The sequence below is a fragment of the Triplophysa dalaica genome, chromosome 6, assembly GCF_015846415.1.
Source record: "Triplophysa dalaica isolate WHDGS20190420 chromosome 6, ASM1584641v1, whole genome shotgun sequence".
Classification (NCBI taxonomy): domain Eukaryota; kingdom Metazoa; phylum Chordata; class Actinopteri; order Cypriniformes; family Nemacheilidae; genus Triplophysa; species Triplophysa dalaica.
Window position 1 is genome coordinate 23,830,120 of NC_079547.1, and position 19,591 is coordinate 23,849,710.

The following is a 19,591-nucleotide window of genomic DNA, read 5'->3' on the forward strand; positions in this document are numbered from 1 at the left end:
TTCACATTTGCAAAAATCAACATAATGAAATTGCACGAAATTCAGGGGTTATAAAATTGCAAGAACGACAAAAACATCTGACACGTTATTTGAAATAAAATCACTTTAAGTCATGTGGCATATACAGTATGTGTATTAAAAGCATTAAAACGCCATCTAGCCTACCTTTAATAAATTGGTTGAGTTGTCGATCAAAACTCTACTGTTTAAACAAAAAATGTCAATCTGTCTCTTTAAGTGAAACGCCAGAAAACGAGCTATAAAAGGTGAACACGTGTAAGCTATTAATACATATTGCACATTGCATTACATTACAGTGGTTTTATAATCAAATTCCCCTGAGTGATGGTGCAGAAGACACTGAAGTCAAAAGCATGTATGCGAATAAATTAGAATTACGCATCCAGAATGAAATATTAAGAGCTCAAAAGCAACACCAACCAAAGGAAGAGGATTTCTGCCTTGTATTCATACTCAGATTTGTACTGACGTGCTTTGAGACGAATTTGTCCTAAAAAACCAGCAATGCATAAATGGGCATGTTTAGCATTCCAAAAAAGGATCCTTTGGGACATCCTGTTTTTTTAAGCCTCTTTCGCTCAATGCTCTGTGGTTGTCAATGCCCTGAATCCCTACGCTTTATATTTTTGAATCTCGCTTGGACTAAAAGATGCGCAATTGTCTGCAGAATTTTCCTCTGGTTGCACAAACATATTCGTCTGTTTGTACTGTATAGCCAACAATGCCATCTCCGTTTGATGAAATTACTTTTCCCCTTATAGAATAACGTAACACCAGTATATGCAGTAAATAATGCAGTGTCCCAAACTTGGAATTTGAAAGCATTCCCCATGGTATCGAGAATTGTCTCTATCATATACTTCCCTTCTTTCCATTCCTCCTTCATTTCATTTTACCACAAGGATCTTTTTGGATTCTTTGAGGATTCTTGTCGGATCCCGTACGGATCGGTTCCAAATGATGACAGAAATCCCACTAGCGCTTCTTTTGACCCTGTGCCTTATTTAAAAACCAATCTCTATTGAGATCACGCGATTTGGTCATTTCCCCAGATATATTCTTTTAAAGAAATGAATATTTTTTCCTTTACTGAGCTCTTTCATCAATCACTGTGTGTTCTGCGTTGTGTGCGTCTGTGTGATCAAACAGAGAGAGCTATGTGGGCGTTGAACGCGCTGCTTCGACTGAAGAGCGCACTGCCTACATCTCAGCACGCCTTTGCTCTGCGCCTGGCGTCTCCAGTTATCCTCAGTGCGGTACCATCGTTTCAGGTATGAGCTCCTAACCCGCGATGAGCAACATTTTGTGATATTGTACGAACGGACACGTACGCTTGGAGACATGGAAAGTACTTCACCCCGGAGACCGTTTCAGCACCACTTTGACTGGACAGCGCAACAGCTTCTTCCACTTGGCATCGCGCTCCGGGAGATTTGCCTTTGATTTCCATACGCGCGGAATAGAGTTTGTCGAACCGGGGAGCCATCGTACCTCAAGTGATCTGCGCCATACAACAAAATCTGCAGGTGATCATGCTGAAGGTGTTTGACTACAGCAGCGCCAAATAAAGGAACGGTGAGTACGCTCGGAAATGGGTCAACTTTGAACATCACTCACGCGTTCCGTGCGCAAAAGAGCGCGAATTCTTTCATTGTGGTCGGTTTTGTGTCACTGTCTGTTCGTTTCCACGTAACAATCGAGGTGTTCGCTATGCTTGTGAGAAATTTGGAAAGATAATGCATGCAAATAGTGAGCAGTAGCGCGGTACGGTCAAAGACTTTTTGTGATTTCTCACATGATAATTTTGTGCTTGGCTTTATTGCTTCAGCGTAGAAAATAGTAAATGTAGTAATGTTAAGTGTAACCCATTACTTTATTTAATACAACAGGTTTGACTGATTTGCATCAACGCCTCTGCGTAACAGTGGACGCAATACGCATTGATTTATATAGAGCTCGCCTGTCGGGATTTCATTTCAATTTAGGTTTACTGTGGAAAGACGTGTCTGTAAGTTGAATTGATGGGTTTCCCCACAACGAGAGTATTTCAATGGCTGAACAAATGTGTTGGTCACATTGCTGCTGAGATTTGAGTAGATCTAGGCTGTGGAAGTCTGGAGCAAGCAGAGATGTTTATCAGCCTTGCAGATGTCTAACCCTTTGGCACGACGGACCAGATGGCCTTGTTCAGAAGATGCCTCTGTGTAAAACTTTTCCAAATGTCTTCATGCGTTTTGTTATGAATAATACTCATTGCTGCCTAATTCCGTTGCCATCATCTTCAATCAGTTAGACAAGATTCACCTGTTGTTAGGTGGATGTATCTCTGAGCCGCAATCCGTAACTTTGTACCAAAATACAGAGCTACGTTCCATTACTCAGATCTAATGAGTCTTCTATGTAGCACAGAAGTAGATACACCTACATGACTTGCTATAACAATGTTTGATGGAGTGCAGTGACTTCTGTAGCGTGGAGAGCCTGTCGCAAGAATGACTCACTCCCTGGGTCTTAGTGGAAGCCGTACAAAATCATTGATCATAAACCACAGAGGACTCCATTTCAGTGTTTTGGCACCGAAAAGGAGCTTCTGGGGCCTTTGGTTGGAAGACAGCCACAGGCGCCCAACGGCACCAAAGCTTTAGAGAAAAAGAGGGCAGCTTGAAGGCAGTGTAATGGAGAAAGACGCCTGTCTGTGTGCGCATAAGCGATTGCAGTATGAAGTCACTTCATTAGTCCAGACAAGGCTTTTACAGGAATGGAAAGTGTGTTTGCTTAGAATGCTAAGGAGCACCAATTTCAGACCCGGCCAAGATGTCTCTGCTATATAATTGAATGAGTTAATGAACTTTTCCATCACAGGCAACTGGTCCGGCGCCAACTTGTAAACTTTTGGCCTGCGACAAATCGCCCACTTCCCCGCTTCCATATCTAGATGCCCTCGATTGATGAAGTCTGTCTCTTTAAGAGTCCGATCACGAGCCGTATTGTAAGTGCTGCTCAGTGCAAAGAGAAACAGCACTTGGCTTTATACATTATTCATGAGCGTTCTTAGGACTCTTGCTCTGTAAATGCCATTTGACCCTGAGATTTCTCCTGTTGAGAGTCTGTATTGGTTAACGTTGTTTCCCTCCGGTGAGAGCTGCGGAAAACACAAACAGATTGAATAAACCCAGTAAGTCATATTTTGACTAATTCACCCTTTTTCACCTTTCTGTATACAAATACATACGAGGAATAGCTTCAGAATGACCACAACTGTTTGTCAAAAGAACATTCGTGACATTCTTGACTGTTGAATGCAGTTAACCTGCACGCTGACAGGTGCTCATATTCTCTTCAAAGCAGTGTTTAGGAGAAACCAGACGTTGGAAGAATGCATTACATACCGTATTTGTGATTGTATTTGTGCCTGGATTTAGCAATGCTTTGTTCTTGGCTTTACTTAATTAGATAAAAAACAATAATGAGACTGTTCGATTTCAAATAAATCTTATTTAGATAAACTACTGATGCTGGGGTTTGTTAAAAAGATACAAATTTGAATAAATATAATGATGTGCTTAATTTTGAATTAGATGGCTTTGATGACGTTGTTCGATGATAGAGAAGCTGTATTGTATGTGGAGTAAAATATGCTTTTGTAACCCATTTTTGTGCTGTTTTGTTAAGGGGAAAGTTCACCTCAAAATAAAAATATTGTGTTATTTTATTCACCCGCATGTTGTTCAAAAGTGGAACACAAAAGACGATATTTTAAGAAATATCTTGTAGCTATGCAATGGAAGTCAAAGGGGTTCAATGTTGTTCTGTTACCAACATTTTTCGAAATATCTACTTTTGTGTCTTACAGATGGACAAGTTAAAGATTTAAGATTATTTTTATTTTTGGATCAATATCCCTTAAAGGGAGATCGTTTCATCGGACACACCTGTCCCCCGGTTAACTTCCGATATGTGTCTGGCTAGTGTCTAATAATAAAGCTATTTATATTTAATTTATTTTTCTGTTACTGTTCATTTGATACTTTTTTTAATAAATGTATTAAATAAACGATTTGTTGAATTTTGTTCTAATTTTTTTTATTACTATACTACTTGAATGGGTCCTGTATTTGGTTGCATTTAAGCAAACCGTATGGTACATTGACATCTAGCGGTTGAGCTTAGTAACGTCTAAATTCAAAGTATTGCAGAAGAAAGTTTAGCCAAGTAACAGTTCTTCTTGGTTTCTTTTGATTGTTATCAAAAATAATCTACAGGTACTCTATGGTTTGTGAATGTGAATAGTAAATTCAGTTGGGGTTACAAAAGTGCACATGCGCAGTAACGTTTGTGTATGTTGTCAAGATGAAACCGTCTATAGCACTCATGATATCATATTTAAAGTTACAATTGTGACCCTGGACCCCGTAACCTATCATAAGGGTAAATTTTTTCAAAATTTAAATTTACACATAATATGAAAGCTGAATAATTAAACTTTCCATTGGTTGTCAGGATTGGACAATATTAGACCGAGATACAACTATTTGAAAATCTGGAATCTATATATATTTCTTTATATATATTTTTATTGTGAAGACTCATGATAACAAAATGAAAACATATTACAAATTGAAAATGTTCTGATCTCTTTTGCATATACATGATAACAATTATCAGAAGTTTAACTTAATATCCTGATTTTTGGCATAAAAGAAAAATGAATCACACAATATGTTGTTGGCTACTGCCACAAACACTCCTGTGTGTCTTATGACTGGTTTTGTGGTGTATGGTCACATATATTTTCTTAATCCGTCACCCTTTCTTCGTGCTTTGAGTCTGAGCCTGCTGTGAGTATCTCAGAGATAGCCCCATTTGGATTGGAGTAAATTTGCCACAGATGTGGATAAGATTATTGTAATATCGTCCTCAGCCCGCGCGCATATTTCAGACTCGCTATCGTCCCCGGCAAAACTCTTTGCTGTAGGGGAGAGTTCGACTGATATCGCAAACTAATTACTTAAAACAACTGAGTAAGCATAAAAGCACCTTCTGACTCAATTTAATCCTGTGTCAGAGGCTCCTGGGTATGGATTTTCTGCCCACATTATCTGATGACACCTTCTGGCACAGAGGCGTCCAAGAGGAGACGGTGTATTGAGTGTAGTGTGATAGCTTTCACCAGGTCATCGCCCACATCTGTTCTTTACATCAGTGCAGTTCAGAGTGACATGCTTTATCAGATGCTCTCTCTCTCTCGTGCTATAATTCGCGCCTTGCCTTAACAGGCTGTGCAAATTCAATCTTGCTGAAGACTTGTGGCATGGCAGCATTTAATTTAAGATCATTTTACTAATATTAAGTTTTACACGTTCATAATGATGTAAGCTGTACCATGCGAGTTCACCCAAAAATGAAAATTCTTTGTCGTTTCAAGCCTGTACGACCTTTCTTCTTCTACAGAACACAGAAGAAGATATTTTGAAGAAAGTTGGTAACCAAACAATGGCGGAACCCATTGACTTGCATTGGTTCATCCCATAGAAGTGAATGGGTAGTGCTGTTGTTCGGTTATAAGTATTCTTTAAAACGTCTTTTTTGTGTTTTCTGCAGAAGAAGGAAAGTCATACAGGCTATAATATTTTTATTGTTTAAAAAAATTATATATATATGTATATATATATATATATATATATATATATATATATATAAATGGTATATATAAAAAAGAAAAAGTAACAAAAATTAATTAATTAAATAATTACATAAAATAACACCGACAAGTGGTTTAACAGTCATATTGTTGCATAAAGAAAGAGGGGAAAAAATACTAAAAATGATATATTACAAAAAAAGAGGGAAAAGAAAGAAAAGCCCGGTTTCAACATTGGTCAGAAATATGGTCATACAATTTATAAAGCATGTCCATCCAGAATGGGCAAGGGGTCAGAGGTCACTAAAAGAAGCATCAAATCTTGCCTCTTAGCTAGTAGGTGCATTGTGCCAAACGCAATGTCTCATTTAGTAGTTCTTTGAACTGAGCAAATGTTGTAGATCTTTGCTGATTCCAATTGGCCAAAATGCATTTGTGCATAATGCAAATGCATTAAATCATACCAATTCTTTTAACAAATATGGGATCCAGTGTTGTCTAGCCATTTGCCGAAAAGGTACCGTATAGACGATATGTCCAATGAACTTTTCAAAACTTTAGAAGAAAAGTGCCTCTTTACAAAAATAATTACATTTTATGCATTCCCAGAAGACGTGCATGACAGATCCTTTACTGTGTTTTACATCGGCAACACCTTGGAGATGCTTCAGGGTACATTTGAGGCACACCCTATGCAAACATTTGAAATTCTGTTCTGTCATTTTGTTACAGGATAATGGGGTAAAAACATTCTCGCATATACACCCCCACTGGTTTTCATCAAAATTATAGAATAAAAAAATACATGTAAGACATGACCGGATTAAGTGATGACCAACTTTTTTGGGGTGAACTATCACTTTAAGTCAGAAGTATGTTTGCTTTGAAGATATGACGCAAAAATAGAAAAACATAGTAATAAACAAATGAGATTTATGCTTAAAATGTACATTCGTATAAATTCGTACAATGTATAAAAAAAATATATAAAATGACCCATCACCAAAAGGAAGCAATATCAAACGTCGACTCCTAAACTTACAGTAAAAATAATAAAATAGCTACAAATGGCCATGAGATTGTGTTGACTTTCTCAATGCGTATTTGTGATGTTGTTGTGCTCGATATGTCTGCACAATAATGTATGTTGTCGTAATCTTGAAACCAACCACACTCATTGTCATCCACAATGAAACACTGGTCACGTGAGTTATTATTGTCGAATATCTATTTGAGCATTGTTCAGTCTGTTGTTGAAGATAACCACCATTTTTAAAGTCTTGCCAAAAAGCAATTTATGCCAGGTTAATGTTAACATAATAAAGGCAACAGATTTGAAAAAGCATTACATTTGGGATGAACTTGACCTTCTTTTGAAAGCCTCTTCAGAAGTGGGTGGTGGATGCGTTGAAAGGGAGGAACAGACCTTCACAATCGAATGCTAACTGGCATGCAGTTCTGGCTCCGTTTTTGTACCGTACGGCCACCTTTTACAATACAACCAATTCCTGTTGGGTTAAATTAAGTCCTGCCCTACATATTGTTTGAAAATCTTGTTAAATCAGCGAGCTCATGTTCTCAGTGAAATACATCTTGATTTTGTCAATTTGGATATTTTTATTCAAAAACAAGACTCAGATAGTCATCAAAAACAGGATCTGCGGTCTGTTCAAATCTAATAGAAACGCTTTGGTACATGAATGCGTGCGTTTTTGTGTGTAATGAAACATGTTAGGTCAAATTAAATCTCTTCATTCCGAACCATCTGCTTTTAAGGGGCCGCGGCCAACTGCTTAAAGACTCCTCAGAATACACATCAAAATATTCCTACTTGCTCTATTACCTCAAATGATCCGTGTAGAGTTTTTGGTAAGAGGATCTGTGGCACATGATCATACTCCCTCCGGGAAACTCAATGAACTAAAAGAAACACAGGGTTGTGTAGTGTAGTCTGGCTGTGTATCGGTTGTGATGGAGCGATGGTTACAGGGTGTCGTTCACCTCTCGGGTTCGAGGCGTCTCATTAGGCTTTATGCATCGGCGTCAGACAAGCATGCTTTTCTCAGAAACTCTGATCTTTCAAAATTTTCTTTTAAACGGTCTTTGTTTTGCTCGACTGCGCTGGGAGCTTGATTTAGGACTTGCTTGAAAAGCAGAAAAAGGTATTTTTGGATACCCGCCGTGATAAATGATGCGTAATTGGTCATTAGTCATGTGGCAGAACAGTGAGTTATGAAAAAATGACAGGCGAATTAAAAGGGGGCAATAAATCATATGCTACACCTCAGATATTTGAAGTAGTCTGCATAGAAGTGGTTTCTGTTATTTTTTATAAATACGTGCTGCTTTTTTTTACAAGTGTTAGATCGTGACCTCTGGAATGAATGAATGAATCAAAGAAGGGATGAATGAATCATGGAATGAAAGAATGAATCAAAGATCGAGTGGATGAATCAAAGAACGGATGAATGAATCAAAGAACGGATTAATGAATCAAAGAGTGGAAGAATTAATAAAAGAATGGATGAATGAATGAATCAAGGAATGGATGATTGATTCAAGGAATGGATGATTGATTCAAAGAATGGATGAATGAATCAAAGAATGAATCAATGAATCAAAAACAGGTTTAATGAGTCAAAGAACGGATTAATGAATCAAAGAATGGATGAATGAATCAAGGATGAATGAATCAAGGAATGAACAAATGAATCAAAGAACGGATGAATGAATCGCAGAACAGATTAATGAATCAAAGAGTTGAAGAATTAATCAAAGAATGGATGAATGAATCAAAGAATAAATCAATGAATCAACGAATCAATGAATGAATCAAAGAATGGCTTTATGAATCAAAGAATGAATGAATGAATGAATTAGTCAATAAATCAATGAATCAATGAATCAATGAATCAATGAATCAATGAATGAATCAATAATTAATTTCTGAATGAGTCAATGAGTCAATGAATGAATCAAATAATAAATTTATGAATCAAAGAACGTATGAATGAATCAATCAATAAATGAATAAATCAAAGAATACAAAACGAGACATTAAATACATAAAAAAATGTGTTAATAGATAAATAGATGTTTGGAAACTTGACTGCATGAACGAATAAATCAACCAATCAGACAGTTGATTTAATGAATGCATGACTAGACAATTCATTTGTTGATTTACTAAATCAATTAAATGTAACCTCACATCAAAATTCAACACAAAACTACAGATATTTTCTTAAACAGCAGTTGCACAAATCCATAGACATTTTTATTATGCGAGTTTATCATCATCCGATTGACCGCGAGCTGTAATTTTGCCTCTGGAGTAAAACTCACCCTTAACCCACCTGAGGAGATGTTGTGCTGTTATATTGATCTTTGCCCTCCGCTACCCACGTAACATAAATTACCCCGAGCCAAGATGCCCGCTCGCTAAACCCACACGATTCCAACACGGTTCTACACATTCCTCCCAGATATCCAAAGAGATCTGTCAAGCGATCCCCTCTGTCACACGGAGCAGCCGGACCCCCCTACATGCGCCTCATGTGCAATGGCGTGTGAAATGAGCACATTTAACTAGCCCGGCAGCATCACGCTCAGACCTGGATTCGGTCAGACTTACAGCCAAACGCTCGCTGCCCTGACACTGCCAATTGGATCATATCCGCTCCTTTATCGCACCCGGCCAGATTATGTATTTCCTTTTTGTCTGTGACACCAGGGGCCGGGGCCACATGTTGAGGTTAAATGAAAACGATCAGCTCCTTGCCTGCCATTTCAAGATCTACGGTGGCCACCGGTGGATGCTTTTAAAGAGAAAGCGACTTCCATTCTCCATTACTCAAGTTGCGATAAGTTTTTTTTTTCAAACCACTTTCATGTATCTTTTTGAAATGGAAAGAAAAAGTATTTTGTAAACAGGACAGTAGTGATGTGGAACCAAAAACGTGTTTTCTTAGTGTTCACTTGAAGTTTTAGAAGTGAAAGACAGAATGTAGATGTAGCCGTCGGTCCCCTATGAATCTGTGAGGCTCAAATGGAAGTGTGTTTATTGAGAATTCCTCTTCACGCTTCTCACCCGGGTTAACTCAATCTCCCATCGACCAATCTGCAGCTATGCAGCTGCAAATCCTGTGATTCAGCCCGGCTAAGATTTTTTTATTGGGCCCATCTAGCCACCCCATTAAAATTTCCTGGATGTGGCACTATTAAACACACCAAGATTTCCCACAGCAAGCAAAAGAGCAAATATTTATGAGCACAGTAAACTGTACACTACGATAGAGTATAAAATATAGTACTTTCAAAAATTATTAATAATATATGTAAGATTAATAGATATAATGTGAAAATATATACATATCATAATATATTACATATATTACATATTCTCTCTCTCTCTCTTTTCTAATAATTTATAATGTTTCTAAATTATAGACCACTTTGTAAGATGTAAACACTGGTCTATCACCACTTCCGGTTTATATATTTATTGATTTATTATTAGTCTTACCTGTATAATTAAATCTCAAAGATATTTGCTTAACATTTTTAATCCATTAGTGGTTAGCAGAAATTATGTTTTTTTGTAGGCCAACCCACACTGGTTCTCTCGACCGAAAGCCCATGAATTTTCCCCATAGACTTCTGGAAGATCTCAAAAAATTAAGGTTTATGTTTTTTTGTCTATCAAGATAACCTTCACAAATTAACACAACATTTGTTACATTTGAAGTCTAAATACAATTGCCAGAAGTAAAAAGGCAACATGAGGCTAAACAGACAACACGCTCGCTCGATATCAACGCCACCGAGCCAACTTTTCCAAACCTTATTAAAAATGTGTTCGATGTTAAGTAGTTACTCTGTGAATTAACTTTATTTTAAGTTCCAATTCTCGGTATTAATAAACCATTAACTATGACTTTTGCCTCAGTAAAATTCTCATTTGTTGCTTACTAAAGGTTTGGGTATTAGGTAGGATTAGGGAAGTAGAATATGGTCATGTTGAATATGTGCTTTATAAGTACTAATAAACAGCCAATATGCTAAAAATAGACATATTTTATAGTGAGAGAATTGGTCCCTATTCTAGACTGTTACCGAGATTTGTGCCTGTGTTGCATTATTTGTGAGATTTACATGCGCAATGACTTCTAACATCCCTCCAAAGGAAGCACATCGCTTTAAGCAACTTGTTAGCAACCGCCGTTTTTAAGACATAATAACACTTTAAAAAATCATGAGCTGGTTCCAAGTGGTTTGCTTTATGTCATATATTGAAAACGTGAAAATATTTAGAGGCTTGTAAACCACACACCTTACTTTATGCATTGAAACAAACACCTGTTCAAAAAACCAATTGACTTTGGGGAGAAAATGCTAACTCGCTACCAGAATTTGCATTCAAAAACTGCAAAACTGTTTCGTTTCGTCTTGTTCAAACGTTTCTATAGTAAACAGAAATTTGTTCTGGACCAGCGTTGAACCATCATTATCTGTTAGATCTATATCAGCAATCTCTCCCCCCTCTCTCTCTCTCTGTCTCTCTCTCTATCAGTACAATGAGCACCGTAACAGAATGAAAACGCTGGGCCAATAATAATGAATCCAGTCATTGAATGAAAGCCCATCCTGATGTGGCACAGGAAGCAGGTGACTGATAATGTGAGTTTGTTCTCTTTCAGCCTCCGATTTTACAATACAGTACCGCAGTTGGGGAGGAGTTGCCTATTTCAAACCTAACATCTCTAACAATGCAAAATGGGCCAGCTCGTGGTCTCATTAAGGAAACAGAGAGGACGAGCCTCCATACTAGAAACCAGGGCTTTGATAATGAGATGTAATTATTTACTTTCAGCCGCTCCAATTAATAATGCATGCTCTGCAAGCCTGGGAGAAGAGATGCATGCTATTTCACTACCACATCTGCATTTTCAGGCAAAATTCTTCATAAAAGAATACTGCAATGTTAATGAATCCCAGACGTTTTATAGGTCTCCTTCTGTGGGTAGTATAGACTAACAACTCCATTCCTGAAAGGCCAGAGCATAGTTTCAACTCTATTTAAACACACCTTTCTGTGATTTTAAAGAATTGTCAAAGGCTTTGATTTGCTTAGTTTTGAGTGTATTATACTAAGAATGGGCTGATTTATCGCTGTTTCATGCATTTGACTTCTTTACAATTTTAAACGTGCTGGCTTCTCATGCCTCATATGGTCAACTTGTCAAAAAGGGAGTTGGACTTATTACTTAGTATTTGTGTGCTCGATACACTCCCCCAAGGTTCATATAGGTTTTGGAAAGTTTTTTTCGAACATGAAAAAACGTTACGTAGCAACTTTTCTTAGGCCCTTACTGGGCAATTCTCCCAGAAAAGCACCCAAACGGCAAGGCAAAAAACACCCACGTGTTTACTGACGTGGTCACTATCAAGATTGGCTGCGCTGTGTCTAGATTGGCTGCACCGTGGGGCTGGAGCTCGTTACTCTTGCAATAGTTAGAGAAGTTGAGGTGTGTTTGATGGCTCACAGCATTTCAGAGATGGATGTTATATTAACAGTGGATATAACACTGGATTTGCTGATCGTTTGAAACTGTTAGATGGAGCTGTCCCAGCACTAAAAGATGATGGAAATGAACCACACGCGGTAAGTAAAAGTAAGTCATACATCTGTGTTTTGTTGGCCATCGTCGCCTGCATAATGTAGACAACCAGAACTAATAGTGAATCAATTTGATGATGTATTGTGAGCTCGTGATTTAGTCCCCCCCTTCGCACACAGCCAGGAAGTCGTATTTTTCCGGAAATAATCGTACAGCTGCATCTATCTTTTATAAATGTGATCAAACTAAATACTCTTTGAAGATACAAAGTATGCAGTACTACTCTATAGATACTCAAGATTATTATGAGATTGGCAGAACCTGCATGTTTAACCGGACCTTTAAACTCTCTAGAGAGTTGGCTAGCCCTGATATAGACTGTAGCATTTTTGCATTTACATTTATGCATTTGACAGGAGCTTTTATTCAAAGCGACTTCCCGTGCATTCAGTGCAAACGTCATGGCTATAAGTTCCCCGTCATGTCTAATTTTCAGGATAAATTACTTACACCTACACTCACAACCTGAGGAACCCAGCGGCCATCACTATCCTCTCTAAACACCACGTGTGTGCACCCACATGTATCTGATGTTGCAACTGCGTAGATGGAAAAAAGTCATTGCACAAGGTAGTACGTATACTACTGAGAAGTATAATGTATGTGGGGGAGAAGATTTCTTGAATCAAAGCTGAATGAATGGGCAGCGTTTCAACTGGAGTCCATCCCGAGCGTCCATTGATTTTTTTTAGGTGTGAAATCTTGTTTGGAAATACACAACACTGATTATTCGCATTGAGGACTGTATCCACGAACAGTACAGAGTTTTAAAAGAAGCATGCAAGAAAGCACACAGAGGTCTTGGTCTGTAATATTTTAGTCCTGTTCTCATGATCTGGACAAAACATATTCTTGGGTTTTCTCCAAAGCAAGTTATTATTTCATGTTTCTTTTCAGAAACCAGGTCTGAGAATACATGAATTATTACGTATGTTATGTAAGCGATAATGTACAGGCTGCCGGCCTTTATCGCAAAAATAAGCCCAGACAGTGTGTACATTGTCCCGCTTATTACGCGGCTAATTGCCACATAAGAAAAAACTGTACGTGAAATGTGAATGTGAAATATTTTATTAGCTAATTTTTCCCGAATGCAGACCTTTCGCGAGGAAAATACGTTTACTTTCGGTTTTAAGGTAAGAAACAACATTCAAATGTCACGAAAAGGCAAATTCGGTTTTATCATTTGTAAATATAATGTCCATCCATCCATCCATCCATTTTCTACCGCTTATCCGAACTACCTCGGGTCACGGGGAGCCTGCGCCTATCTCAGGAGTCATCGGGCATCAAGGCAGGATACACCCTGGATGGAGTGCCAACCCATCGCAGGGCTAAATATAATGTCATATATGTTATTAAAAGACATATTTATTTTTAATTTGTCCGAAAAAAACATTGCATCAGGGTTGACGTGTGTTGTTTTGTTTTAACCGGTTGTTATCTGGGAATAACAAACCTGCAAATGTCACGATTGACTAATCAGAATCAAGGATTCCAACGAGCTGTGTAATAATTATATGAAGCTTTTATGGTTCTAAATTTATTACATTGAAATTTTAATACAGACCCTTTAGCAAGATGTAAAAGTCGAAGAAGTCCAGAGGCAGTCTGTTTCAGACTGCCTAATTTCTTAATTTCACACTTAGAATTAGGTCTTAAATAGGTTATTTTCATGTTGTAAATCAGTTCTAAATGTTCTATTGGTTGAACTTTATTTTCAAAAATTACAGAATTGCAGAATTGTGACGTATGATGAAAACGTATATCATCAATAATCCATATTTTATTAATGTATTAATATTGATTCATTAACCAAATAAAAACGAATGGTATCATATATAATGTTAAGAATAGAAAATAATAGATTATTGTCATATCTCGTCATATTTGAATAAAAACTGTATGGCTGTTTCCAAGCACAGACTAAAAATACATGGGCAATATTGACAAATACGTAATAAAGAAATAATAAAGATACCATTAGCATACATCTTTTGTTCCTTCGCGAAGACGGTTAATGGTGAGACCATTGTACAGTAAATATCTGGTGTTATGGATTTTCTGCTACTGTTGTAAAACCATGGTTAGTTTTCTTAAAGCTAACCCTCTTCTTACATTCGTCTCAAAGACATCGAAACTGGCTCATGCCCGTCGGGGTCGACCTGCAGTGTTCAGGGTCTTAGTAAACACTCGGATGTGTTCCCGAAATGACAATTATCCGATGACACCAACACCTTGGCTAACCTGCCGGAGACCTTACTTCTCCATTGTTGGAGATTAGCACAGTCTCATTTCACAGCTCTATGTGGAGATGACTTCTGCATCCACGGGGTGTCAACCCATCACTGCATATATAACTCACCAAATGTTTTGTTTCTCAGTGTATCTGCAGAAACGCAGCTTCAGGGGTCCTGCTCTCTGATTATATCCAATCCTACATACGTCAGACCTTCAGGGAGGGAGTCATGACGCTGTAGGTGAGCACAATGCTCTCGCTTCACAAAAGTACAGCAAGTAATCGTGTTTCTGTTGGAGTTAGCGAATGTGTCGTCACAGCTTGTTGGCGAAATCAAGAGCTAAATTGATATTCCAGTGGGTTTAGACACAAAACAATACCTTCAGCGGAATGCATTTTCCCCCGGAGGTAAATGTTATCGCTCGGAGTTTTCTCTTTTGGCTCATGAGTTCTCAGTCGTGTTTCATTTAAGTATCATTTTAGTATTAGATGGTAGCGAAAATCAAAAATATAGAAAGAAATGTGACAATTGTTGAAACACAGAGTATGAAGGTATATCATAAATTGTAGATTGCTGCTTTAGGTAAAAGAATCTGAATTTGGGTAAATTTGCTGAGAAATGCTCCAGTTAATATTGAGATCTTCAATTATATTGAATTGCAGGATTGGCAAATATAAACTCAGTTTGAGACATCGTTGACATCTCTTCTGAATCTCTAATGACAGACATGTTTGACACGACTCTTTTTGTCTTAAAATAAATATCTGGGACAAAGGAAACTAGACAACAATTACATATTTCATCATATGTTTGTCAAATAAAAATGCATAGTTGATGTATATTGCAAACAAATTCTAAAACCAAGCAGCAGCTGCAAACAAATGATGATGCAACTTTTTGCAGAATTAAATTATTTGTGATCACTTGTCTCTTATGGCACTATGGCACCCGTGATTGATGTGGATATAATCGGTATTGCTCATCACTTTATCACGCTGCACCTGCTTGGGACACTTTGCCAGAAAGGAAAAAAGATTTTCATATTAACAACTTATTTACACACTTATTTACACAGAATAAACTCACGAATACAAATTACAAACAACCAAAACATCAAAAACAATCTAACAAACAAACAAACAAACAAACAAACAAACAGAGATCTATCAGAGAGACGAAATCTAAATCCTCTATAAACAAGTAAACAAAATAAACATTTCCTCAGTTCCTACCTAACAAACCTCAAGAGAAAATACACAAAATAGACAGTAACAGAATCATGTTGATTTTTAGTTTCGAAATGTGACAAAAAACAAGTTGGGGTCACAAACAAATGTCAAAACATGCTAACAAACAAATCAGAATCAAATCAAAGTAGAAACTCAGTAATATATATTTTGTTTTAATTCATTTGTACAGTTTACTTTTCAGAAACTGTACAAAAATTTCTCTATAATGCAATATTTAGTTTTTATTTTGTAGCATTCTATTGAGAAAAGTACATTTTTTAACCCTTTTTGGAATAAAATGTCGGATATACAGACAAAAACACCTGATTTTTTTTGATAACACTTTAGTATAGGGAACAAATTTTCACTATTGACTAGTTGCTTATTAGATGCATATTTTTAGCATGTTGGCTGTTTATTAGTACTTATAAAGCACATATTGAACATGACCATATTCTACTTCCCTAATCCTACCTAATAACTTAACCTAACAACTACCTTACTAACTATTAATAAGCAACAAATGAGAAGTTTACTGAGGCAAAAGTCATAGTTAATGGTTTATTAATACCGAGATTTGGACCTTAAAATAAAGTGTGACCGAATTTTCATTTGACCCTAACTTAATACAATGAAATAATGCTTTTCATGCTTTTTGGATAAATTGACAAAACCACAACCCGACTGCTGATATAAAAAGACCTGCTGGAATTGTAGTTATAAAACAAAAGAAAAAACACAAATAAGTTTTCACAAATGACAAGCGGGTTGTGACATTACCTCTCGTACGGCACAAAAACGCTTTACATCACAGCAAGTGTATTTTTTACCTGTATCTGGAAAATGCACTCTTCATTAAAGACGCACATTTGATCAAATGTAAATCTGAATCAACAAATAGGAAAATCACGTTTTGCACGTAAATGGATTTTAGTTCTGTTTCAGATCGTGGCTCGCTCGTTTGGTATTCCCTTCCTCAAGCCGTACGCTATCTGACAGTGATAATGGTAAAATGGCAAATTCCCTAAGGATATTAGATAGAGGGGCACGCACATGCACACACGCAGGGAGATATGCAGCAAAATGAGTGATGTTTGAAAGCCCATGGCTGTGCGACGTGGGTGTTTTCTCTTTGTCTTTCCCACGGGTGATGCTCTTGTTGTGTTGCGGGGGTAGCTTCAGCTCTCGGATGATTGAAAAGCATCATCTACGACCATAAAAAACACCCTCTTTCATTTACACTCCCATCAGGATATGCATACTAGCGGCCTGCCAGTATTTTTGGCTCCTGAGCGTTCGTTTGTACAAAGTCGCCGTCTTGATTCCCTTTCGGAGGAGCTTAAAATGGCTGCAGGCACTTTTGCATCCTCCTGCTCCAAGCGGCCCTTTCACATTTGTCACTGACAAACAGATTCACTGCCACTTGTTGCGTCGAGTGAAAAAACGCAGAATAATGGATGGTGTACTGGAGATATCAGGGTATAAACACACTGCAGGATTCCAAACAAGATTGACCACTGGCTGTGTTAACTATGTGCTCCGGATCATCGAGAAGGCGCCTGTCTAACGCCTCTTGCATGTAATTTAGAACTGTTACTCTGGCAATTCAGAAAAACGCTGTAAATTTCAGGGTTGCATAAACCTGTGAATGGAATAATTGTGCCGTGGTTGTGGTGCGATTTAACCATTAACAACATCTATTCTGTAATCAATACAAGCAATGCTATTGAGAAAACATTTATTGTGTACCCTCACAGCCACATCAGTGTTTAAATATGAGTTCATTGTAACATTATTCTGGATATTTTTATATCATACTGGAAATTATTTAGCATGTATATTATTTGCACATTAACACCCTTTCAAACTAAAACAGTTATGCTGTGTGGGTCAGAGAGTTATGTTAATTTCCATCAATATAATGTTTTATTCAGCTTAAGTATATATTATTATCTTTTATTTTAGTTATTCTTTATAACTAGTTCATTATTTTAATATTTGATTCTTTTTTAATATTTTTATAAATGTATGAGTTACTTTAATCATCTTTGTAATATTTATCTTATTATTTTTTATGTTTTTAAGCATTTATTATTAAATTAAAAATGTTATATTATTATTTTAAATGGATTATATTGTAATTTTTAATAATGTAATCTTTGTATAATTTGTTCTGTTATTTTTTTTTTAATTCTGTTTCAATTTATGTTTTAGTTTTAGTGTTTTTAATTCATTTATGAGTTTATTAATTAATATTTTATTTAAATTTTTAGTAATTTAAGTACTTTTTTAATACTATTTTATTTTTACAAAATTTTTTTGATACTCTATTATTATAATTTTTGAACATTATCCTATATATTAAATGTAAATGATTTCAATATAAATATATATTTACATTTCAGTCATATATTTCTATCTGTGATAAAAAAATGAAAATCAGTTATTAATCAAGTACATAAAAATCAATCAGAATTACCACGGTAAGCTTAAATATTTAAAATTTGAGTAGTTGGGTCTGTAAATTGCAAAAATGGATCAGTTTGATGTAATTTCACTTGAACTCAGTAAATATAAGTATTTAATGTAAAGACGCAATTAAAAATTTCATCTTTAAATGTTACATATATGTAATATAGTGGCATCTAGTGGTGAGGTTGCAAATTGCAACCAATGGCTCAGACAACCCCGTTCCTCCTCCCTTTCGAAAGCACTACGGTTGCTGACACAGGACTGAAATGTCATCACGTTTTTGCTTCCTTCCCGAAGGAGAAGTAGAGCAGTTTGTCCGTTCAGGGCTCCTGTAGACACAACATGATGAATTTCATCTAAGGGGACGCATGCGGTATGTAGATAGAAATAGCTCATTCTAAGGTAATAAAACCATAGCGCTTCATTATGTAAGGTCTTTATACACCTCTGAAGACATACCTGTAGGTATGTATATTAAATTGCAGTCCTATCAATAGATCCTCCAAAAACTGGCCCCCCTCGACCTTTAAGTAGACATTGCCAGTTCAATTTCCGTGCCACATTCAGCACAAAACAGAACGTAGTTGTGCCTAATTTCTCAGTGTTTGTTGAGCCATGTGCCATGTTGTTATGTCCGGCTGAGTCAAGATGCTGAAATAAACAGATTGCAACCACATTTGGTGCCGGTGGCACAGAAATTACATGTTGTAGCTTTAAATAGTTCAAAATGAGTTTCATGGACAAGTACGCCAGCTTTTCTAAGAGCTTAGCAACACCTACACGCTCGCATGTTTCCATCAAACGCCAGAATGACTCAGTCAAACAATATTTTTGTATGGTTTGTTTGTGACTGCTAGCTGATTATCTCAGAGCCCAGAAGAAACAACGCAGACATTCTGCTCTCGCCGAGCCCCACCACGCTCACGGATAACATTGTGCCTATACTGCACAAATACAAAGAAGCTGTCAGGAGAAATTCTGCATCAGCTACAGTGAAACAAGGAATTATAAAACATGCAAAGAGAATTAATCTTTCTATTCAGGTCAGTGGAAAATGTGTCAGGGGTGTCATTCAGATTTTTTAAAAACGAGGCATATTTGCCAACATCGAGCCTGTTGTTTTGTTCCAAAGTTTTTTAAGCCTCGTGTTTTTGTCTTTGGATAGTTTCAGGTTTGCCTGAGGCACAAATAAGTGGACACCTAAATGTTGCTGTGGACGGCATTTTCTTTATCCTTCCTTTTCAGCTAATAAGAACCGTGGAGTTGACCCTGTTTAGGATTGAAGCTGGCACATTATCAGACCATGAA

The 19,591-nt window shown here is 36.9% G+C and overlaps 1 protein-coding gene across 1 annotated transcript in view; it reads left to right on the forward strand.

Moving 5' to 3' along the window:
* The first annotated feature begins 1,249 nt into the window (after positions 1-1,249).
* Positions 1,250-19,591, forward strand: part of grm4 (glutamate receptor, metabotropic 4) — a 159,965-nt gene continuing 141,623 nt past the window's right edge. Inside the window, exon 1 of the mRNA XM_056750805.1 lies at positions 1,250-1,596. The gene's annotated coding sequence lies outside the window, so the exon portion shown is untranslated. The remainder of the gene's footprint in view (positions 1,597-19,591) is intronic.